Here is a 24,639-nt window from a genome sequence, read left to right on the forward strand (position 1 = left end):
AGTCCATGAAAGACTTAGGACCAAAACTACTTGGTTTGGTGTTGGAAGTGGCCCTGGTTTGGGCTAATTTAATTTGTCCATGTTACTGTTTTTGGAATCACAAGAAAATCAAAAGCACAAGTGCAGAAACTTGACAAATTTTGGGTTAACATCTGGACATGAGCCTGGGATCACGTTGACTTCCTGTTTGCATCCTAACAATGAGAGCAATTTACACATTTCTTGAGCGTCACTAGCTAAGACCTAACTTAACTTTGAGGGTTCAACCAGTTTTAGTAATAATTAGTTAAAAACTAGCTAGCGCAGGGGCTGCACGGTGATGATGTTCTCCCCGTGCATGCGCGGGTTCCCTCCGGGGTCTCCGGCTTCCTCCCACAGTCCAAAGACATGCTTGTAAGGTTAATTGGTGACTCTAAATTGCCCATAGGTGTGGGTGTGAGTGTGAAACTTTGTCTGTCTCTGTGTGTCAGCCCTGTGATTGACTGGCGACTAGTCCCGGGTGTAACCCAGCCTTCCGCCCAATGACAGCTGGGATAGGCGCGACCCTGAACAGGATAAGCGGTATAGATAATGGATGGATGGATGGATGGATAGCTAGCGCAGAGCTAATTATTTACGCCTCGGGCATTTCCACTGTGACATATTGATGGGAACTTCAAACAGCTTACCTGCTGGGACAAAAGTTCAATCACATTTGTCAAAGGAGGTAAGTAAAGATCCCACTGAGACAGCTCAAAGAGAATTAGAGATGTGACTACAGGCAAAATGTAGCATAGTAAGTGGAGCACATGGTTGGTGTTTGCTAGCTAGCTTACTTTGTTTACAGTAGCTGTTAAGTTGGCAAAAAATCAAACATTATGTAACAATTTGCTGCAACTTTCCATCTCAAACCTTTCTTTAGCATTTAGACTGGCACTTTATGTGTCTGTCAAATACAGCTATTCATTTTGGCTAATGTTAGCAACAGATGTAGCTATTTTGTATTTCAGAGCACACGTTTCTTCATCATGACAACAATCAAAGAAGTTGGACAACAATGCATACAGCAGAACTCCAACAATAACTGTCACTGTTGGTCTTAAGTATATGGTCACGTCACTCACATGTCAAGATACATGTGCTATGCTACACTTTCCACTTATGCTACACTTCATGTGGCAGAGCTTAATCACTCAGTCAAAGATAAGTGTTTGGATGTCAAGAAAGAAAAGTGCTATATGTGTGCTGGTGATTGTGTCATTGAAGAAGATTGACTCTATAGATATGCTGTATGTGTGACAGGTCATATGAAGGGATAGCTAGCGCCTCCACTTGAGATGTGAGTTATTCTGAGAATCCACTTTCCACTGACGAGAGAATCAGCGTGAGGAGGAGATGTGGACTCTTTTCTGGGTTAATTCCTTCCTGCGATCGCTCATGTCATCAAATCCTGCCACTGAAGCAGCCCGGGACACGTGTGTAGAGATTTTAAAGAATATCCAGGAACCTGATTGTCAATAATGGCTGCACATTCTAAACAAATTTAGCCTTCAAAAAGCAGGAGGATCTAATTGGTTTGTGATTGTGCGTCCTCCTACCTTTTCCCCTTTGAGTGACTCATTGGTACACAACATTATATGTTGTATTATTACAGCGTTGAATAATATTCAGGGTTGGCGTTGTTATGTAAGTGAAACTCTGTGCACCTTTTAAACAGGCGGTGTGTACATGGTTTGACAGACATGTGTTTGTGTGCGTGGGTGTTTGGAAAGTTAGCAAACACATATGTACATATCTCAGCTCTTAAGATCAAGTGTAATGGAATAATAATCTGCATGTTAGATTCCGGCTCCATGACCTGCTTTTTATTAAACCACCATCCCTTCAGCCCCTCCAAGTCTGACGACATGGTTCTCTGGCAGAAAAAGGTGGATTGCTCCCTGAGGGAGCTTCGAGTAGAGCTGCTACTCCTTCGCATTGAAAGGAGCCAGTTGAGGTGGTTCAGGCATCTCATTAGGATGCCTCCTGGGCGCCTCCCTTTGGAGGTTGTCCGAGGAAGTGCAACTAGAAGGAGACCCCGGGGTGGACCCAGAGCTCGCTGGAGGGATTATATATCCCACCTGGCCTGGGAACGCCTCAGGATCCTGCAGGAGGAACTGGAAAATGTTGCTATGGAGAGGGAAGTCCCTTTATGTAAAATTTGCAGCCTGGCCATAGAAACGGTGAAATCAATCAATCAATTGATTGTATTCAAGACCCAACATTAAACCAACAATGAGCAAGTACTTCGCAATAGTAGCAAGGAATAACTTCCTTTTAACCGGCAGAACCAGACTCTTGATGGACAGCCATCTGCGACGCCCGGATGGGCTGAGAAAGTCAGATAAAGGGAGAGACAGAAAGAAAGAAATGGTTGAAGACGGAGACATACACACAACAAAAACAGCAACAAATACAGACTTACTGTGCATTCACGCGAATTTGCGTCTACTCGTGTCATTGCATTGACTCTGTATGGAATCTCGCAATCAGCCTCTAATTACCTCTCTTTTCAAGGGACTTAATTTTCTGCACCAAAATAAGACAAGCAGCAAATTAGAGAAAGGCAATATCCTCGGCACCTTCAGTTCACCATGGAAACAGTGATATAACTAGATGGGAGAACATCACCTCGGTGTTGCCTTTATCCAGGACAACAACCCCAACATGCACAAAAAAACAACCCATACATTTTTTTTTAAAATGTATGCTAAGCTAACCGGTTAGCATACCGTACAGAAACTAGAGTGGTAATAATCCTCTTATCTAACTCTCAGTGAGAATGAGCATATTTCCTTATATGTGTGCTTCCACATGTAGGCTAATGAGGCATGCACCATTACACATATCCCCCATTAGCATAATAAACCTCATTTATTATTAGTTATAGATTTTGTTCTCATGAGGAAACTAGTGATGCGGCTTTGACATACAATCTAGCTACTGCACATGCACACACACACACACACACACACACACACACACACACACACACACACACACACACACACACAGCACCTGTACTCACATTTACTAAACAGACAGCATGTGCTCTCTGCAGAGTCACCTCAGGTCAGGTTATTTTGCCTCTCCTGCTCCTGCACTTTAACATCTCACAGCTCTTTTTTTCTTGAGAGCAGCAAAAGTTAAAGACCTGCATTTTATATTCTTGTTCAAACACATTCCCTTTAACATCCACGCACTGTATTCAGTTGCCTCTGTTACACCGATGTTTACCTTCCCCAGTTTCTATTAATGGCTTTGTTCCTGTTTGTGTAACTGTCTGCTGAACACATGTGCGAGGATAATTGTATAACGTTGAACCTGCACATGTCCTGGCTGGCTTGCTCGGCTTACTGACAGTTTATTTATCACAGCAACATTACCTAATTCCTCGTAGTGATCAATGCATCAGTCAGACTTTATTTATAAAGCACTTTTAATACAACAATAATGTAACACAAAGTGAAAAAAAACAATATGATCACCCCACCCCGCAATCCATGCACAAGGTAGAAAAATAATGTAATAAAGGACTTTAAAAACTGACGAACTGAGGAAACGTAAACGAGCCAATGACTGGATGCGAACAGAGCTGAACATGTTTTGTTGCTTATGTAAGAGTTTGAAATCACATTATCTGATTTTAGATGGCAAATGATGAAATGCTTACTGGCTGAATGCACAGAAAACAAAACAGTCCCTGTTCTCACATTACAAGCTGGCAGAATGTGGGCGTAATTTGACACTTTTGGTTACTAGGAGTCTTTCAGCAGAGAACACCACATTAAACAGAAGAAAGTTTTCATTGTACAAACCCATTAGCATTATACCAAGCTGAATATTTCTGTACTTTTCATGCCTGGTTTAAGGCAACACTTACTAGTTTTCTTGAATCACAAGCGTGTCTATTGGGTGCCACCCTATAATCCCTGAACTGTGATTGGCTGTCAGACTGATTAGAGGGAGGGTCTTAAGTTCAAACCAATTTATCGAACATTTCAATGTAGCACCTTTTCTTTTGTTGGCACATTTTACTCTGATGTTTGGAGATACTTTTTTTTTTGAGTCCTCGAAGAATCAAAATTCTTCTTTGTTTTTTTTAATTTTTTTAATTAAAAACTACATGAATGTAACACCTTTAGGGCCTGTGTCCACTAAGGTCCCGATCAGACAGGACGCGTTTTGCAGGCGTAAAACGCGAGGCGCATCGCACTGCCTTTTTGTGAAAGTAAACACCCGATCAGACAGAGCGCGTTTTAGCAGCTGGGGGCGGCTTTTTCCCCTACTGTTGTTAAGGCAACCACCGAATCATTAGCTGTCATTAATCTAACCGTTACATTGTAAACTGACAGAAGGCTCGCCTCTCCTTTCATCCGATTGGACAATGAGAAAAAACGCCCATGACGTCGGGCGCTTTTCTGCTTTGAGTTGAAGTTTTTTTCAACTCGAGGCGCTCGGAGCGTTTCCTCAAAAACGCGAGGCGCGCAGAGCGGAAAAAAGTGAGGCGCTCTGCAAAGCAAAAGCAGCGTGCAAAAAGCCTCTCATTGAACACAATGACAAAAAAGCCGCCCCCCAGCTGCTCAAACGTGTCCTGTCTGATCGGGCCCGAACACCGCCTTGTTCATCAATGTCACTTCTCCCTCACCGACCAATCAAAATAAAGAAGGGGTGGGACTTCAGATATCAACTTTGTCAACAATCTTTTTTGAGGGTACAATTTCCAGGCGTAGAGCTGCTGCTAATGCAGGACACGATTCATTTACATTGTTTTTATGTTCTCTTTGTAATATTTCTTTGAATAAAAGCAAATATTATATTATTACAGAGCAATTTAAAACAGACTTAACGATCCCTACCGAGGGACGTGGAAGTGCCGGCAGACAATTTTAGTAACCTAGCAACAGTAAGTGCAGATGAGAGGCGCTCTGAAATTGAGGTTGTGGGCGCTGCAGCGCAAAAGAATTGCTTTAGTGGACACAGGTCCTAAATATAACAACTCTAACCATGACAGTTAATTTAGATATGATCAGTGGAAACCGAAGTTGGTAGATAAAGTCTCTTTGGACAACTGTGCCCACATACTTCACGCCCATATAAGTCAGTGCCACAGTTGGGCCACCCCAGTGGAAAAAGTCCAGATACGCCCCTAGCATACCTAAATCCCTGAAGCAGTTACATCTGCAGCGAAGCGTGTTGCAAAGATTACAGAGGCCTAAACTCGCAAAACAAAACAACCCTTCAACAAGCATGCAGCACACGCAGATCAGCAAATGTGTCTGTTAGGGACTGGAAGAAAAGCAAGTTTAAGCTTACCTAGACTTACTCTTATTTCACTAACTACATCTTTATGAAGCACAATTACTAATAAAAAGTCCTCAATACCCAATATTTACAACATGTAAGTGTAGATTCACATCACCAGTAGCTTTTTTTCCTTTTAAGTGTCACCTTAAAAAAACTTTTCAATCAGAAAATTATTTTTAAATGTAAGAAATTCATAGCATAGTAAGTTGTATTTATCCCTGACCTATTCATTTTAAAATCCAGGTTTACATCGCATTAAGGAAGGCTTGTCTTAAGAGAAAATCAGAATACTGAATACAGACCTCGAGTAAAGTTCAACATGCAAGAGGAGCGTAACATCAGCTGGCAGTACTCTTGCATGGACACACTGCCTCCTTCTGGCCGTCTTGGTGAAGTGAAGGTGGAAGAATTAAGTGAACTACCATAAACAAGCCAGAGTACGACATGTGATGCTATCAATTATCTGTGTCTGTGAAGTTACAGTTTCAGAGTTTGAAGGTTTTAAAGGGAGAAAAGCTACTTTGTACTACTTTGTCTTTACAGAGAAGAGAGCTGCCTTTAGGCTCAAACATTCATGAGATTAAAGAACATGTTAAAAACAAAACCCACTTGAGTAAAGCTTTGCACCACAAGTACAAACGGCATGTATTAGTTTTGATTAAGTGTAAAAAGCCTCAATCTAATCGTTCCTTGCTTAAATTATTGGCTCTTTTTTTTTCCTTTCCTGAAAACACCCCGTGTGCTCAGAACCCTGAAGCTGTGCAGCCAGCGAATAGTACCGATAGCTGCACGGCTAACTTACCTCCGTGGCGGCACTTAGCTCTTTCTCTTAGCTCATTTATTAAAATTTTCAGTTAACTTTATAAGAGATGCTGCTGACCCTGGGAACTCCCTGCGCTTTTTGTTTGTTTGTTTAATAAACAATTGCTTAAAGGCATTTAAACAAAGTTAAGTTTGGCCTCCTTGACTGCTAATAATCGGTATCGGCCCTGAAAAAACCATATCGGTCTATCTCTAGTGTATTTGCAGTGCGTTGACGCTCATACATTTGTTTTGGCTTTCTGCAGCACGTTTTGTCTTTTGCAGTGTGTTTCCGTCGTTGCATTTGTGTACAACTTTTGAATGTGTTTTTTTAAAATTGCAACGCTTCTGAATTTGTGACCTGTTTCTTCTAATGGAAATAGTTTGGGCGTTTGCAGCGCGATTGCCCTCGTCAGCCACCGTAGAAAACCATAAATGAAATCATGTATTGCCTTTTATATGATTAATTTCGCCATCAGAATTCCCACCATCGTACAGATCCACTGCAGTTTAACTATGTTTCCTGTTGAAGTCGGTGTCAGCATTTGGCAGGGGTATTCCTTCCCGGTAGAAGGTATCTGCAGACAGCAGTGATAAGACAGGTTGAGCTTTCTGTTCTCCACATCTATTGTGCTCCAGACATCGTACCGTCCATCCGGGTTCTCTTTGTCCTCTGTCCTGGCAGAGCCTGTTAAGTTATCGCCTCCCTGGGACCAGTGGACGATGCCGCGGGGGTAAACTCCATTGAACCCACACCTAGCATGAGACCCATTGATGGAGATCGTAGAGTTTTCTAGGCAGTCTGTAAAAATAAAAAAGGTTGAGAAAGATAAGAAAACACGGTGACAAGTAGGGGATAATGGTTTATACAATGGTTTTCTTGCTCCCATCACAATAGATTGTAATGCAATCGAAACAAAAATAACTACTCCAGTTAATACAACAGCTGCTGTATAAGATATGTCTAGCCTGTGTCGCAGCACAGAGAATGCTCAGCTCAGCTATTAGCCAGAAAGCTAACGTTATGCTAGCAAGATTCACAGTCAACAACACAGCGTACGATTGACATAAAGTAAATATAATTTGCTATTATCTTTAATAGCATGTGTAGCCAGTTAACCAGCCATGTCATTTTTCTGGAATTGAACTCATGATTTTCACAAGCAAATATCGGCCACAGCTTGAAGTAGTGAGTTGACTTCACAGTGACCCAGTGATTACATGTTAACACCCCACAGCCAATCAGAATTGAGTAAAAACATGTTTTCAAAGAGTCTTAACAGTGAACTGACCTTGCACTTTTACAACAGTTTTGGTGCCATTTGCTCCCATGGTGGTGCGTATTTTGCAGAGGTATGTTCCTGCGTCGACTGGCATCACGTTGTTGAGAGTCAGAGTAAGTTCCTCAGGGGGGGAGTTTGTACACGCATCCTCAAGTTTAGGCCCACCAGGTGTGTGTTTACACACAGTCTTATCTCTGGCCAGCCAGGAAAACAATTTGATATCCAACGAACGTGATGAGCTCGCCCTACAGGGCAGTGGCAAAATGACTCCACAGCGTGCCAGCGCCAGGGAAGGAGCATGAAGCTCCACAGCTTGAGTGACTGAATGATCAGAGGGAGGGGTGAGTTAGTGAGAGAACATGAACACAGTCTGATGAATGATTCCTGAAAAACTACGTCATTGGTCTATTTTTATTTTAATGTCGATTCCCAGGTAACTGTGGGTCACTTGAAAGACTAGAGAGGCTGTTTACACCTGGTGTTAACACGCGTCCTGGGTGATCCAATCACAAGTGGACAAGTTTTCTTGTCTTTGCGACCACTCGAAGTTGCTTTTATGTCACATTCACACATTCACACACACACATTCACACGCTGATGGCTGCAATTTGGGGTTTAGTGTCTTGCCCAAGGACACTTCGACATGAGGGAGCTGGGGATCGAACCTCCAACCTTCCGATTGAAAGACGACCGACTCTACCACTGAGAGATGATATCACATCGCGGCTCTGTTTGCTCTTTTGCCTGCATCATTATAAAAAATACCCTGAGAACCCTCATGTGGACGAACGAGAGAGAAATACTCTCTTTTATCATAAATCCCATTGGTCTACTAAAGTTTTGTGGTTTATCAGTCAGAGTCTAAACTTCACGTCAGCGTGGAGTCTCTGTTAACAGAAAGGTCTGCGTGAAAATCAGACAGATCCGTGTTGTATTCGCTCGTCTCCTCTATGAGGCGTCTGCATTATTATAAACTATGAATGCTCGTGCGTCACATCTGTCACCGTCATCTACTGTAGGCTCCGTCTCGCCTGCTTCCCATGTCCCAATGACCGGGTCATCCCATATAGGAAGATGAAATGCTAATAATTGTATAAATTATGAGGTCGAGTGACATGAGAAATGACATTTTAAAAAGTTTAAGATTTTCACAACACAGCAGAGAAGTATTAAATCAGCCTACGTCTCTATTTAATGCTGTCTACCTGTGATCGGATCACTGTGGACGGATGTTAATACCAGGTGTAAACAGGGCCAGATATTCAGTCTCTGTTTTACAGTTGATTTAAGGCTGCTGTTAGACTTCTGTTGTACACTTTGAAGGATCATCTAAAAGGAATCAGAGGAACATTTTGCACCGACAAGCAAGCAAGCAACTGCAATTTAACACAGGATATTTTATGGCTTTCATCTTTATAAAAACTAAATTCAAATCAAACTAAAAGGGGTTATGGGTTTAACCTTCGAATCAAAGTATATTAAGAAAAAGTAGTTTCAATTAAATGTCCAAGTTATAAAATTGGGTTAAGCATAATTACCAGAAACACACGACATAAAAATCCATGTTTAACTGTTTACTGGGGATTTCCTGTTTGCATTTGTCTCTAACAGAAAGAGCTGCAACTTTGAGCTGCAACCTTTAACCAGTAACAATCTGATAAACTCGTCTTTAAATGCACATTTCATGCAAAGCCTCACCACACACGACTGCTGAAAAGAGCCAGATGATGGAAACGCAGCCATAAACGTGCCCAGTGAGTCCCATCACTTTGGTCTGTAATATGATCAATATATAAGTCATTAGTGAAGCAGATTATATCTGATCTCAGAGAGCGACTTTATGTTTGTCTGTACTCACCATGCTGCTCTCCTGAACATAACTCAGAAATGAAAGTTTAGGTGCACTCTTTTCAACGTGCGGTTGCTCAACAAACACACACAAGCACGTTCACAGGAAACCTCGGAACGTGTGTAGTCTGGTTTTCACTTCAGCGCGTGCGGACATGCCCTGGAATGAATGACTCTGTAGAAATCAGAGGAAGAGCAAAGGTTTCATGACATCTTCAATGAATCTTATTTTGATACTCACAGGACACATACAGAATGTTTTTTGAAAATTACCTCAGATTTCCTGGTTTATAAATACTTCTAAATTCATTCTGGTCGAACACATCATTCTGTTTCTACTTTTTAGGCCTGTTATGCCTTTATTTAGAGAGAGAGGACCGTGGATAGTGTCGCAAACATGAAACAGAGAGTGGGGATGGCACGTGGGGGCTGGTGGTGCTGCATCAATGACTGTAGCCTCTGCTTAAGCGCCTTAATGCCTTATTGTTTTAAGCCTTAAAAAGGAGCTTGTTTTCCACAGACTTCCAACCAATCAAGCAACTAAATTCTTAAGCACTAATTTAATTCAAGTAAAAAGCTGGGAGCCAAAGGTTAACAAAACATTAGCAGTAATAAAAAAAAGCATGTTTAGTGTTTTTAATGTCCAGAATCTATTTGTATAAATTGACAAAGTGGAGCACACATTTTTTTTATACAGGTTGTTTTTCATGCTATGGGTTTAGATGGGAATAATAATCTTATAATGTTATCATATGCACACAATAAGGCCTTAAAGACCCCCTTCAGTGAAACTCCAGTTTAACCTTGTAAACATCTCCATGTGGTGTTCTTCATGTGCTACAAGACATATCAGGGACAACATCAGCAGTTATCTCCATGGCTGGGCCTGTCTGCTTTTAAACTGCAGTGTACCAAGGACAGGCTGAACAACACGTTTTCTGATTGGCAGGTTTGTTACGTCACAAACCTAAGGAGCCAATCCCGTTAATGGACGGGGTGACGCTATGCATATCATTATGCGTAAACTATGGCAACCACTTCAGCGATGTGCGAGCTAGCTGTTACCGTCACCTTCATTTTTGCAAACTCACTACTGACTACTAACGTTAACATTACGACTACTAATGACTACATTTCAAGCTAGCTAAGTTCCAACAAGTTGCCACTAAACGATGGCAGAGACGAGTTTTGTTTTCGGCTGTAATTTTGCGAAAGGAGAAACGTAGCACAAAGCGGGCGGGGGCTATGCAGATTGTGGAATAAGAAAAAAACATATCAGACACAATTGATTATTTGAAGCAGAGCATCTTATACGTCTCATAACAAGACTGGAGCTGCTTTTTAATATCAAAGTCTTCATTTAAACGTTGAAGGATAACAGTATTGATGAACAAGATGCAACAAGTAAGAGCTCCTAGGTGGTATATCAACACTTTAAATGGCAAGTTATCTCCAAAGGTTAATATTATGAGTGGCCATATTGGAATAAGCAAGTCCCCTTTTCTGCAGTTCTTTCAGCAGCCACAAAGGGGCAGTGTTGCGCTGTCTCTAACTACAGATGCATCATTAAGACAGAGATGAATGCACAGTACCAACACCTGGGACACTAACTTTGAAAGTGTTAGTCTCAGCAAAAATGCCATAGCGAGGAGTTTGACTGACAGCCAGTCATTCAACCATGACAATCACATACCGGGGAGCTTTTTGAGTCGTCCATTCATGATTCCCAGTTTGCGCTGCCTACATACTTGATAGTTAGATGACTTGAGTGTGTTCATAAGTTTGAATGTTAGCTGTTAAATATGAAATGATCAAATTCAATGTTGTAAAGTTTCTGTCTGAGTCATCATGCCTCAAGTCAAGTCGAGTCTCAAGTCATTTATTTTTTGTCAAGTCGCAAGTCATCAAAACAGTGACGAGTTGACTCGAGTCCAAGTCACCAAGTCTCAAGTCCACATCTCTGGTAGGAAGTGAACACACAGCACTATTGATTCCTCTGAATCAAAGGGTTAATGAGCAACAGAAATGCACTCTGGAAAGAAATAATTCCTCTGTTGACTGAAAGCAAACTGATTAGACATGAAGTAGAAAGTGACAACACAATGGAAAGATGTGTTGGAAGTGCAATGTGGCACTAAATCTCATTCTTTTTCTCTTTTCTTATCCTTTAAAACAATAGATAAGAAAAAGCGACACAGATCATTTTTAAGTAACAAAAACACCAGTCTGTAGATTCTTTGCTCCCATCTTGTCCACTAAACTCTGTGAAGTATAATTTTTCCAGCTGGCTGATATCACAGAGTGCACCAAAAAAACTGTTGTGCAGACAGATGTGAGGCAGACCTGGTCCCTGGCCTTCAGATCGGCCCCCCTCCTAAGAGAGAGCGGATAATGAATGCGGACAGACCTAGCCCGTCCTCGCTCCCTGCGGCTCAGTAGCTGAATCAGCTCGGTTAGTAGCACAATTATGAGTGTCCATGTGACGTTTGACAAACGTTAACCTTCTCTCCGACTACAAGGGTACCGTCAGGCTGGCCAAAGTTGTTAGCATGGCAGTACCTCTGTGACAAAACCCAGTGAGTCACACCGACCCCCCTGCTGCGCTGACGAATCCTTCCATGACACATAGGGGTGACTCGGCTTCTTTTCCTATCGGCTCTGTTTTAGTTGAAGCACAGAGTTCATCTTATTACATAAAAAAGTTTGAATATAAGAACCCTTAGTTAAGCTAATTTGTTCTGTTAAGTTGATATTTTGAACATGGAAACAGTTATACAACAGTTCCTTTTGATCAAGTAATTTGATTGGACGGGAGACATTTAACGAGTGCTAATATAATGTACAACAGCACTGGAAATTTTAACGTTTCCACTCTGCTACAGGTGGTCTCAATTATGTAGATAACGTTACAGCAGATGGTCTTTGTCTGGTTTGATTAAGCTGGAATCAACAGACTCTTATCTGAATGGTTGCGCAATAAATGAAAACATGAAGGTACATGTTTAAAATGTAAAGTAGCCAGGCTAAAAAATGAAGGAATAAATCAAATTTAATTAAATGGAGTTTGTAGCACCGTTGTGTCAACGCAATATCCAGTGGGAGGCCGTGCTGCTGTTGTACGGCGGTGATAATCTTCAGCACTCACCCTGGGATGTCTATGACTACATCACAGTTGTGCTGATATTCAGTACAATCACACTCTCTTGTATGATATTGCTTAAAGGCAGCACACTCTGAGCAACGTTACACTCCAGGTTGGGCTGTTGTAGCCTACTGAATATCAGCATGGCGGTGGCTATCGGAATGCAAACTCGTGCTTATAATTGTTTCAAAGCCGTACTGATATTCTGTACAACAGCACTAACTCTCGTGTGATATTCGTGTAACGCAGCATACTCTGAGCAATATTAACATTTTAAGTCCAATATCTACTCTCCTTGCAGCTCTGCTTTATGTCTACAGCAAATCCACAAAATTCTTTAGCTAGCTGCTAACTTTGTCTCTCAACTACTTCGTCCAGGGCAGATAATGTAGTTGATTTATCAGAGCTAGTGTCGTGAAATTGTTGGCAATTAAACGCTAACTTGAGCATGCTGAGATGCTAGCAGTTAAACATCTTTGTTTGGCATGTTAGGATGCTAAGTAAGGGATTTGTAGAGCTAGCAAGTCGTTATTTCTGAAATGAACCACTACTGGGTGATTTAAGTCCTCTGTTTTCTTATGTTACGTCCCCAAAAAAGTCTGATCAGAGAGATATTGTCTTGACAATGCTGGCAGTTAAATGCTAACTTAAAGCATGCTAAGATACTAACACTTTCAGTATTAACTTACTGCTGTTTTAGCAAGTAACGTTTGACAAGTTAAGCATCTTTGTTGGGCATGTTAGCTTGCTAAGTAGCGCTAGCAAGTTATTACCGAAATAAATCACTTCTGTTTTCATGTTACGTCTCCAAAAATGTCGTCTTGATAATGCTGGCAGTTAAATGCTAACTTGAGTTTGCTGAGATGCTAACAGTTTCAACCTTTTCTGGTGTTAAGCAAGTAACGTTTGACAAGGTAAGCAGCTTTGTGTGGCATGTTAGCATGCTAAGTAAGTTTATCATTTAATCTGGCAGTTGTCTTAAGATCAGTCTGGTGCACCAAGGATGGGCTACCATAAGACAAGTGGGAACAGCAGATTCAGTGACACTGTGTGTGTGTGTGTGTGTGTGTGTGTGTGTGTTCATGCTAGGTTTTAGAGACAGAGAAAAAAGTGATGCTTTTAACAGGTGTTTAAAAGCAGCTGGGAGAACTACAACCCCTAATGTTTCATTTAGCACTGATACGCACAATTAAAGTATTCATGTAATATTCTTTGAAGGTTGCTCTGGACACTTTGAGAAAGGGATAATTAATGTGCGCACTGTGTCGCAGCAGTGTGTCGCAGCAGTGTGTCAGGTTTGTAGTTTTGGGTAACTAGTCTTGTTTGTCACGTTTTCAGCATCTGGTGTTTCTGCTAAAAGACACTCCTGTAATGTCATTTACAAATCTGCACTCTTGAAAAACACTGCACCTCAAATGCTCCTAAATTGCACAGTCATGATTCTCAAATCTCTTTTGACACTCAGGCAAACAGTATTCGAGCAACAACCAGTCACATTATCAAGCAGCTAAACCAGCATACAGTAAGATATCAAATATTCTGAGCACTCTTTGGGTAAACTTATCAGCTGCAGTAAAAATCTGTTAAAATATATATTTCTCGCAATCACGGTTACTTCCTTGGCCGTCAGGACAGTTGTCTCCACATTTAATTAAGTTGGCTCTCACAGGAGTCTGGCTAAATGTTGTGCGCCACATCAGTAAGTGTGATGATTATTCTTGTCCAGTCATGCTTCTTAAGACTTGGTTTCATCTCTGCTGTAGGTGTCAGTTTGAATCAATGTCAAGATCGCCGCAGCAGCCTCTTTTAGCGTGGACGAAAAGAGGATATCCTCCTTTGCACCCTTCAACTCTCCCTCCCTCGTTTGCTTCCTCCGCTTCTTCATCTTTATCCTCGTCTAACTCTGCTCATCCGTCATTCGTTCACTCCTCGTATCCCTGTCCTCGCTCTACCTCTTTGCAATGTCCCCCCCTCTCTATTTCTATTGATTAATTTCTCACCTGTGTCACCCCTATTTCCTACCATTCATCTCTCCTTCCTGATTTGTTCTTTCTCGAAATCCTTAATTACCCACGGAGGTTTTTTGCTTGGCTGCACCTCCTCCGCTTTCTAAGCCTCCTCTAATTTCTCTCTTCGCCTCCTCCTCCGACTTTGGCGACCTTTTTCCTTAACCTCTATCATTTTCCATCATCCATTTTGCTTCCTAGTCGTAATGGGCTTAGACTTTGCAGTTATAACAGAGTACTCCATTGAGTTTTTAAGGCTAACTTTAGAGAGCGCACTCATGCAAAGTAAGAGCGTTTAAACAACCAACGTTTCTGCACTTCACTGGGTTTTTGTTTGTCACATTTATTGTCTTGCTGCACCGTCAAATACAGATAATTCATGTTGCTTGTTCTCTTTTTTCATTAATTCCTTTCTTCCTGCACTGATACTATATGTCTATCTCTTCCTTTGGACCACCTCTTTCTCCTTCCTTTGTTTCCTCCTCTTACTTGTCAGCCCTGTCCACAGGCAACCAGCTTGGGACGGGTCCAACCAGCTGGCCGGGTCACCGTTTTGGAATCGCCCCGGTCAACAGCTGCTGTGTGCTTCTTGTCTATGTCAAGCCGGGGCCCTGATAACTGCCATGTCCTTGCATAAATACATAGATGCATAAATACATAGAGAAGACATGTGACCTGTCCTCGAGACCTTCTGCCGCATCAGTCACCATTCGCAGACATGTCCTGGAACGCCCTTGGGCTGTCCCATCTGGATAAAGTGCGTGTGTGCCGGTGAGTTCATGTGTGTCTGTGTGTGAATGTGTGTGTGTGTGCATATGACAACTTATCTGTGCCCATGTATCTGTTCTTTGTTTAACCTTAACTGGCCTCAAATTTTGATGAACAAAAGATGATTTATAGTCACTGGAAACCCAATTCTACAATATCCTACTAAAGAATGTTATTTAGGGTCTTAAGTACTGAATACTTAGAATCTAAAAGTATTAAAAATAAGTTTTAATCCAAATTTGAAATATTGTCACTTAAAGGAGCAGTTCGCCCCTGGAAAAAGCTGCTGTCAGTCAAAGCTGGTGTTCTCTGTAATCGATAGAAGCAATAATATTTGAAATTGGCGCCATAGCAGAGAAAGTTGTACAAACAGCTCGTGGGTTCGCCCATTCTACATTCCTACAACACCCAGCATGCATTGCGCCCCTCCCTCTGAATGGAACGGCCCAGGGAGAGATGCTTGAGTGAAATAACCGTTTTTGCTGCAGGCAATGGCTCAGAGCGGTACAGAATCTGAAACACGACAAGAAAATACCGGTGGATCGTCTAAAACATCTTCAGGTCTGCAGTCTACATTTCAAACCTGACGATTTTAAACGAGACGTGACATCAGAGGCGGGCGTCCTACATTGAGAAAGTGTAGTTTAGCGAGCTCCCTGGCTTCGGCCAGATGACGTGAGGTTATCCAGGTCCCATTGGAGAAGTGGATACCGTCCTCCAAAGGCACAGAGCCAAATTGCATTTTTTTCTACCCTAATAGCATTAGCTCCCAATAATAGCATGATAGGACTGAGGTTGAAATCAACAAACTGACCCTTTAAGTTTCTGAAAGCCTTTCCTGTATTGTGTTTGAATTGGGTGTGGTTAAGGTCAGATATTTATTTTAAAAATTAAGCAATTAATTCTGCAAACAAGTCAAGGGAAGAGTCATAAGGTAGCTTTTTGGTTGTTTACACCTAGCGTTAGCATCATCCATTATTGATTATAGACAGTCACCGATGTCGAGTGTCGAATGTCGACCACAGTTATTGCAAGTTTAGTGCGGGTTGTTAATCATCTTTTTTCAACAGCAATTTTGAGCAATGCCATAGAGTTTAGATCTATAATAATCGGCATCCCTCATTTAGCATGCATCGCTTTGTTTACAAACAGGGACATCTTAGCTAACACTTCATGTTTGTGCTAACTACTATGGATTGCAAGACATTTTATTAACTCACTATTTAGTGACCTGTTGAAATAAGTAATTTTCACATGTCGGGGCTTCTGCTTTCTCTCCTCTGACTCTGAATCAGGAGATTCAAACAAACTGTTAAGGGTTACACTATGTTGTTTGTCTCGTGCTAGTGCAGTGTGGAGCCAGTTGTCATTTAAAATGTGATCTGCCTCACCTACATAGTCTTGAAAAATGGTCTAAACAGCAAAATGAGCTGTTTTTGAAATACATTTTCTCATAGTTTAAAGATTTACTTTCACTCCGGTCTTTGTGAAGACTTTCGATTTATATCTTATATATTTAGTTTTACCACCAGCCAAATTTTCAGAGGCGTGAAATGAAAAGTTTGACATTTTGGAACATAAAATTGTTGGCTTGCTGAGATTAAGATGAGAAGATTGATACCACTCTTGTATAGGTCTGTTCAATATGAGGCTACATCCAAGTGTTAGCTTAGCCTAGCTTAGCATAAAGACTGCGAGCAGTGGGAAAAGCTTGGTTGCCTCACGTATCAGCTATTATATAGCTCACTAATTAACATGCCATATCTACTTTTTTAAATCTGTATAAAAAGGAAACATTAAAAGGACGTGGTGGTGTAACAAATCAAGAAAGACAGCAGTAAAAATGTTCCCAAAAGTGTTGCAGTTCCTTTAACAGCTACCAGTTTACTGTAAAAGTACACATCTACACACAAAGTGCACATCTCAAACTTAGAACATAAGCAATTAGTCAATCTTTTATTTTGAAAATATCCTCTGCAGGATCGAAAACATCCAAAAGCATTGTAACCATGTAGTCAATGTACAGGAAATTGCTTTTGTGTATCTATCCAACTACAAACACACACACGCACACACCTAAATCGATCAACTGTCGTATCAGGTATAGAGCCGGTGTTACAGTTGAATTGGGAGTGCAAACCCATTTTGTCCCTCATTAGAGGAGTGTGTAGTCGCAGAGCTGTGGTGTCTGAGTCCACAGGGACCTAATCTGGCGCCTGCGGACCTGTAAGACAGAGAGGGAGAGAGGGATGAGGGTTCGGGAGGAGAAAAGGAGGTGAAGAAGGAGCGTAAAGAGCAGGGGTAATATAACGCTTACTACCTGATAGCTAAAGGGTTAAATGGTCATTAAAGGACACCCTGGCTGTTGTGTAATGATCACATGAAATGTCTTTTTCCACCTCAGTCCAAACAAACATTATGCGGACATCTTCGAAAAGGAACCCCAAGACGTCACATGGTGACACTTTCAGTCATGTTGGCACAGAAGAGGCGGTTTTGATTCAGACCGTGATACCGCTCACTAAAATTAGAACAGGCCTTGAAGATTTAATTTCCTCAGCAGCAGCAGTGCTGCTTTATTATTTTGCATTTCTCACAGTTTCCACTTGATGGCACCAGCTCAGAGGAGTTTCAGCCGGAGTCGTTGGGAGCTGACGTGGTGTTCATTTCAGTCAATGGTGCTTTTGTTTGTCTGATATGAAGACAATTGTGTTTGGGTTTTCCCAATAAGAGCCAAGCCACAGACGTGTTTTAGTGTTACATATACATCCAGCAGGTCCTTATTATACATAATTTTGACCCTTTTTCTGCAAACTTTGCTTTTTTTTAATTAAACTGTACGAGCTGCCTGCTCCAGAGGAATACAATCCATGTGCTCAATGATTTGGAGCTGCAACTTGCGCCGTCACTACAAATTTTAGCCCATGGGAAAAGGTGTAACACTACTTAAATACATCAGATAAATGCACACTGGAGGGTGAGCTGTGAAGATGCTTTATTTGTGTGAGTATAGAGACACACTCAGGGGAGGGATAATCTCCTGTTGAAAGAAAAATGCAGCACCAGAGGACGATAGAGTAATGTCAGTACAAAGTCCAGTAAAAGAAGACATAAGTGAGGGGAAAGGTCACCGCAATCAAATACTTAAGATAATGTTTAGGTTTTTTGTTTTTTTTTGTTGGAGGATTAAACATCACAAGCGTGTCCTGGGGCCGGTTTCACAAAGATAGACTTTGACTCTGGCTTAGGTATAACAAATAGTCTTCAGATAGACGTCTAAATTCATCACAAAGCAGTTTAGTTCTTGACTAACTTAAGCAGGACTATGGTTCATTGAATTCTGGGTAAATTAAGACTTTATTCAAAACAAAAAAATGGCCGACCGAGTAACCGCATCTGTTCAAGTCCGTTTACCCAAGCAGAAAATGTTTGTCTTTGGGCATTTTACTTGGAAAATTCAGCAACGAATGTAACAACAAAAAAAATGTATATGGAAAAAAAATACAGTGTTAATCTGATTGTTGAAAGGACCATCAAAGACGTGCTACTGGTCAGCAGGTGTCACTGATTGTTACCATGGTAACATGGGTCTTATAGCGTAGTTAGCTAGTTAAGGTGTTGGGCTTAAAATGAGTCAGTCTTTCTTTTGTGAAACAGTCGAACTTGCATTAGACTAATCTATGAGCACTATTAAGACGGGCCTAACACTATAGACCAGTCTAAAATATCTCTGTGAAACTGGCCCCAGGTGGTGGCCGAGGGTGGCATGGGCCCTCCTAAAAACTGACTGGCCCCACCCAATAATTCTAAACTACAGTTGGCTATCTGGCCGGTCAGAGGTGGTGCTTAAATTCAAACCAAGTTATTGGGCTGTGTTGCAACGGGCTGCTTGTAGCTTTCGTGACATGGTAAGGCTGTCTTGTGTCTTTTGTTGGTGTGGTGGTTATTCTTCAACTTTTGGAGATACTTTCTTTAAAAGTCTTTAAAAAGTGAAGTACGGCAGGTTTACTGTATGTTACCACTCTGTTGTGTTATTTTTTAAACAACAATGTGATACCTTAATGTCAGTAGATAAAGTAGATTTGATTAGAGGAGACAGAAATGGCAAATAAATGCTATTCGGCCACCCCTGCATAAGTTAGTGCCCCAGTTGGGCCACCCCGTTAAAAAGTTCTGGACACACCCCTGTTCAACAAAAATTCTTTGAGGGGGGTTTTGTTCCCTAAAACTTTTTTTTTTTTTTTTTAATCATCTAAAGCTAATAGGAAATTCAGAAATGATAAATATTGGCACCAAAAAGCCAAATAAGGCTGTGTTGTTCATATTTACATATTTCTCAATGCGATTATTCTTCAGTTATCTTTCAGCCGTCATCTGTGACAGCTGCTGTGTAATTGATGAAACGTGTTTTATCATGGCATCCATTGAGGCTGTTTTCTGAGCTAACGCTTTTTGCAGACAGTCTAAGAGAGCAGCTGGTAGTCTACCAGATCTCTGACAGGACGGAGATACCAGCAGAGAGAGAGAGAGAGAGAGAAAGAGAGAGTGGACAGATTCTGGGGCATTTTAGAGAAAGATGGGACGCTCAGCCAGCTGGCAGTCCTCGTGTAAGCGATTCCCTGCGTCCCATAAATGTCTCCCCGGAGAAAACCGTCAGAATGGGGAAAAGAATTGTCACTGAAAATAGTATCCACGACGGTACCCGATTTTCTTTTGTCTGTGAGATCAAGTAAAGAAACACTGGCAACAAATATGCTCCAAATATGAGAGCTGCCAAGTCTGCTACCTGTAATTACAGCAGTTCTTATGTGAGTACAAATATAAGCACCTTTTAACTAAATAAATCCATCTTGTATTCTGATGCTGTTTTGCCCATGTTGGTAACAGCTATCAAAATACAGTGTGCAACCATTGTAAATACGATTATAGTGGCAAAATGGCTGCATGTATAACAGTAACATCCCTTGCCATCATGAACATAAGGAAGATAAAAAGCAGCAGATAAAAACATTTCACACTGTCTGTCTTTCATATCTGGCTGTTACTGAGCCGTTATTAGCAGCTCTTGCTCTGTGAGGTATTTTGAGTAGGAGTTTGAGCTGCTGTCTCAGTAACAATAAATATTTCTCTCATACCAAACTGTCAAAACTGTTGAACAATAACAAAAACCAACCTCCGGTTTTATACGGGTAAATAAAACTTTCAGTCATAGAAGGGAAAAAAACAGTGAAAACCCACACGCGTATCAGTGTTCATCTTGTGTGTGTGTGTGGTATTCAAGCGGCAAAAATGAGGCCAGTGTGGAAGTGATAAAAACTGCAGTCCTCCTCGAGTGTCCACTTCAGGCTGGCTCCGGGAACGAAGAAAGAACATTATGGCAGATGGTAAAATGTGCATTTTTACAGCTAACTCACCACACAACATCTCACAACATGGCGGCAGCCATATTTTGGCTTCATTTGTGCAGTCAAGAAACAAACAACCAACAGCGTTTGGTTTCTAGTGTTTCCTGTTTTATTTTGTAGTTCTCGCCCCTTGTATGTCATGTGTTTTTTTACTTCCTTCCTTTGTTCTGTTTCCCGCCTTTTAGATTGTGTGCCCTGCCCTCATTGTGTTCACCTGTGTTAATTAGTCTCACCTGTCCCTGATTACCCTGTGCGTATTTAGTCTCTGTGTTCCTACCCTTCTGTGCCAGTTCATTGTCGTCCTTCTTGTGGAGTTGAGTCTATGTCTCTGATTTTGTTCCTCGTACTACTTTGGATTATCTTCGTGCCTTCGTGCCTCCCCTGATTTCCTCGTGGCTCCTTGTGTTCCCTTGGACTACCTGTTTCCTGGTTTTGTTTGTAAGTTTTTTGCTGTGTCTTTTAATTTTCCTTTTTTTGTCTTTTGTTGGAGTTTAGATTTTGTTTGTGCATTTTTGCCTTTTATTTAATTAAACCGTTTATCTAAGTCTGCTTGGATCCTCACCTATTGGTTTAATCTGAAACCGTGACAGTCCAACGTAGTAGCCAATGTAAGCATTTAATCAATTTCTATCTAACAATACTGTTAGCTCATAATATCTTCTAACAATACTGTTAGCTAGCACAATACTATTAGCTAGCTAACATAGGCTAAGAATATATGCCTTTCCTGTCAAATTGTGTTACGCTATCAAAGAGCGTTTCTAGCCAAGAAGTAGTTGAATGCTAATGCTAGCTGTTGTCTAATGGTAGCTATAGAGTTATCAAATATGTTGTTTTATCTTGAAATATGGTCAGATATCCCTCTGTTTTTTTTTTGTGGATCAATCAGGAAGCGGTGAAATAATAGTGATATGTCAGATTCACTACATTTGACGAGAAGCTAAAAATCTTAAACAGTCCTTGAAGAGAGATATTAAGAGAAAGACAGTGTCACACATGGGGATAAGCGAGGATAACTATACTTTCACAAAGCAGTGGAAACTAAGTAGAAGGGCATGAAGTAAAGACAAGTTAACATTCAGAGATTTGAAGATGTGATAAACGAGTGTCCTCAGATAACAGGAAATAGGAAAGGGGGAAAACAACAAAAGCAAGAAACTGAGAGAATTCTGTTGAAGTAGCGAACGGATAAGTAGTAGTGTTTAACAACTTTTCTGTCCCCCTTGATAGTCCACATTATTTTAAGTCTGATTTCCTTTAATGTGAGCTGAGGACATTTTGTCCTCCAAAAGTGTGGTTAGACTGCCAAAGTTACACAACTTAGAGTCTTAACTGTTAACTGCCAAAAATATTTTTCCTCCTGAGTAAGCCACAGTCCTCCTGCTACAGCAAACCACACAATAGTTTATCCACAGAATATCTTATCAAAGAGTCTCAAAAAGACTCGCAGCAGTCATGAATGAGTGATGATCTCACAGCAGTTGTGACACAAAGAGAAAAACATTCTTCACTTAAAAAGAGAATATGTTTTCATACTCAAAAAGTTTGAACACTTTTAAAACTAACAACACAAAAAAACATATTTTTTTGCAGCCGAAACATATTTTTTTTGCACCTCACACTTAAAGTCAGAGAATTGACTCTTTGCTGAACCCAGTTTGTATACGGTGACTTTCCCTTTTTTTGGGGGGCTGTTTGGTATTTTGCATCCAAGTAACAGCAGTGTCATGATAGGCATTTACTAGAGGTACAAATAACACTTAATAAGACTAATTCACCTTTATAATAACTACACCGTTAAGAGAGACACGACTAGATGTCTGATTAGTGGCCAGAGGTTAGGTTAAGCTCAATGAATCACCAACTGGAAATAGCTAGCTAGCTAATTTAGCTAACGTACATTCTATGAGTAAAATATAGTCTGTGGGATACTTTCAGTATTTCCAGCTGAATTTTAAATATCCATTTCATTATGCTAAAGTAATGAAAAACGATGTTGTTACAGAAGCAGCATTTAAGTGCTAACTATTAGCAAGTATAATAAAGTAATGAACTTTCCCCATTTGTAACATATACATGTTTAGCTGATTAGCTAACTCCGACAAACAAGGTGGCTGGGCTATTGTAAACGGTACTTGTAACCTCTCATTGTTTAGTTAGCTAAGTGCTCCCTGACCATGGAAGAAATGCTACGTAGCCTTGTAAGCTAACATTTACAGCTTACTCTAGAGCAAATAATCACTGTGAAAGTCATACTTCACCCTTTAGTCCCCTTTCTTTTGGATTTTGTTTCGGCAAAATAAAATGACACAGCCCTTTACAATCTACTTCAGCATGGTGCACACTTTTATTTAGCATTTTAAGCATGTATCCCTGAGTAACAAAGTGACAGCACAGCTAGCAAAAGATATGAAAATACAGCAAGCTGGGTGATGTGGATGAGAAGAGGACACAAACCGAATGAGATAGAGACACACAAAGGACGACCGGAGGGGATAGATACATAAATAAACACAGCCTCCCATATTGAAATCTTTATGCTTTCTATTAATGTCTGCAATTTTTGCTGTTTTTCTTTATTTTGCTGCTATCTCCTGTTGCTCGCTGTCAAATATAGGCTAAATTATTTGTTCACTATCTTTTTTCTTTGCCTGAGTCTCTCTATTTGCTGCTTCAGTGTGGTATTCCACCTCCAACCTAGATCATAAAAGATTGATCTTATATCACAGAGACAGAGGGCGGGAAACAGAAACAGAGAGAGTTGGATAGCAGGGAGTGCGCAGGGCACAGAGCTGCAGCGTCTCTGACTGTGTGCACTGCTGCTGTCAAGTGTTGTTGTTTTAATTGGAGCCAAACTCAACTCAATGCAGCAGTCAGATCCTCTCAACCTGACCCCAAAACACACACACACACACACACATATACAGTGTATATATATATATATATATATATATATATATATATATATATACACACTGACTGGAGTTTAGCAATCATATCAAACCAGAGATGAATGTAAATCAGGTTTACATAACAGATATTGCAGGTAAATTGGAGTGTTACTCTTCCCTGGGTATCGACGCTTAAAGAGGGGGTATTATGCTGTTTCACATTTTAAGACATATATAATGTTACAATGTTGAATGTCCAGACTAAACGTGGGTGAAGTTTCAAATCTGTCGGTAAAAGTATGTTGGAGTAATCCCCTGCTAAAAAAGTCTCAGTCTGCAGGCTGCTGTGAACGCTTGCTTTCAGACAGACTTCTCCAGACACTTTACTTTGTGATGTCACAAAGTGGAGGAACTATCTAACTACTTCCTGCCCTTGGCACAGTTCAAGGACACGCCCACCCAGCAGCTCAGTCTGCACTCTGAACTCCACCACTCTGCTCAACGGCTCTGCTCGTCAAGTTGGTTCAGAATGTCTTGGAGAAAGTTTCTTTGTCTGTGAAGTAAAGACATCAGTGTTTACTTTTCCAAAGGACGAGAGCAGCAGACGTTCATTTCACATCGAGAAAGGGAAGTTTACTCTTTGCCGACAACTCTGTAACACGGCCACAGGGTAGGAGGTGCGCCTCAAACACAGAGCTGGCCAATCAGAAGAAAGTGGGCTTGTAGGGGCGGGGTTTCTTAAAGGGACAGAGCTGACTGAGTCGTTTCAGGCAGAGGCTGTATGAGGGCCTTCACAGAGCACCCGTTTGAGAAAAATGATGAGACTTTTTAACTGTAAATTATGCTAAGCTACTCCACAGGTATCACAGAGTGAAATATGAAGCTTAAAATTAGCATAATACCGCACCTTTAAACTATTTAAATTTTGTTTGCTACTCGGTGACATGATGCAGGCTTTATTTCCACTCCACTCTCTATAACTGTAAATCCAGATAATTCAGCCAACTGTCTTGATAATATTCATCTAAAATGTTCTGAATGACACCCATGTTATTTCCTAGTTTCTAAAATTGGAGCTCCAAAGTGTCAGAATATTCTGCATGATTACAATCTTAAATGTCTAATCCCCTTTCCCGAGACGATGGAATTCATTTAGTCTCTAAAACAATG

General features: G+C 40.9%; 1 long non-coding RNA gene across 1 annotated transcript; it reads right to left on the reverse strand.

Annotated features, from left to right (window-relative positions):
- Positions 1-3,421: 3,421 nt before the first annotated feature.
- LOC138603989 (uncharacterized) lies at positions 3,422-9,184 on the reverse strand. Its single transcript, XR_011309274.1, has 3 exons — positions 9,108-9,184; positions 7,419-7,730; positions 3,422-6,928 (listed from the first exon to the last, which is right to left on the reverse strand). It is a non-coding gene; the product is annotated as an uncharacterized lncRNA (long non-coding RNA).
- Positions 9,185-24,639: the final 15,455 nt, after the last annotated feature.

The sequence above is a fragment of the Semicossyphus pulcher genome, unplaced genomic scaffold, assembly GCF_022749685.1.
Source record: "Semicossyphus pulcher isolate SPU_LCO1_2020_fin unplaced genomic scaffold, fSemPul1.0.p SCAF_25, whole genome shotgun sequence".
NCBI classification, from domain to species: Eukaryota; Metazoa; Chordata; class Actinopteri; order Labriformes; family Labridae; genus Semicossyphus; species Semicossyphus pulcher.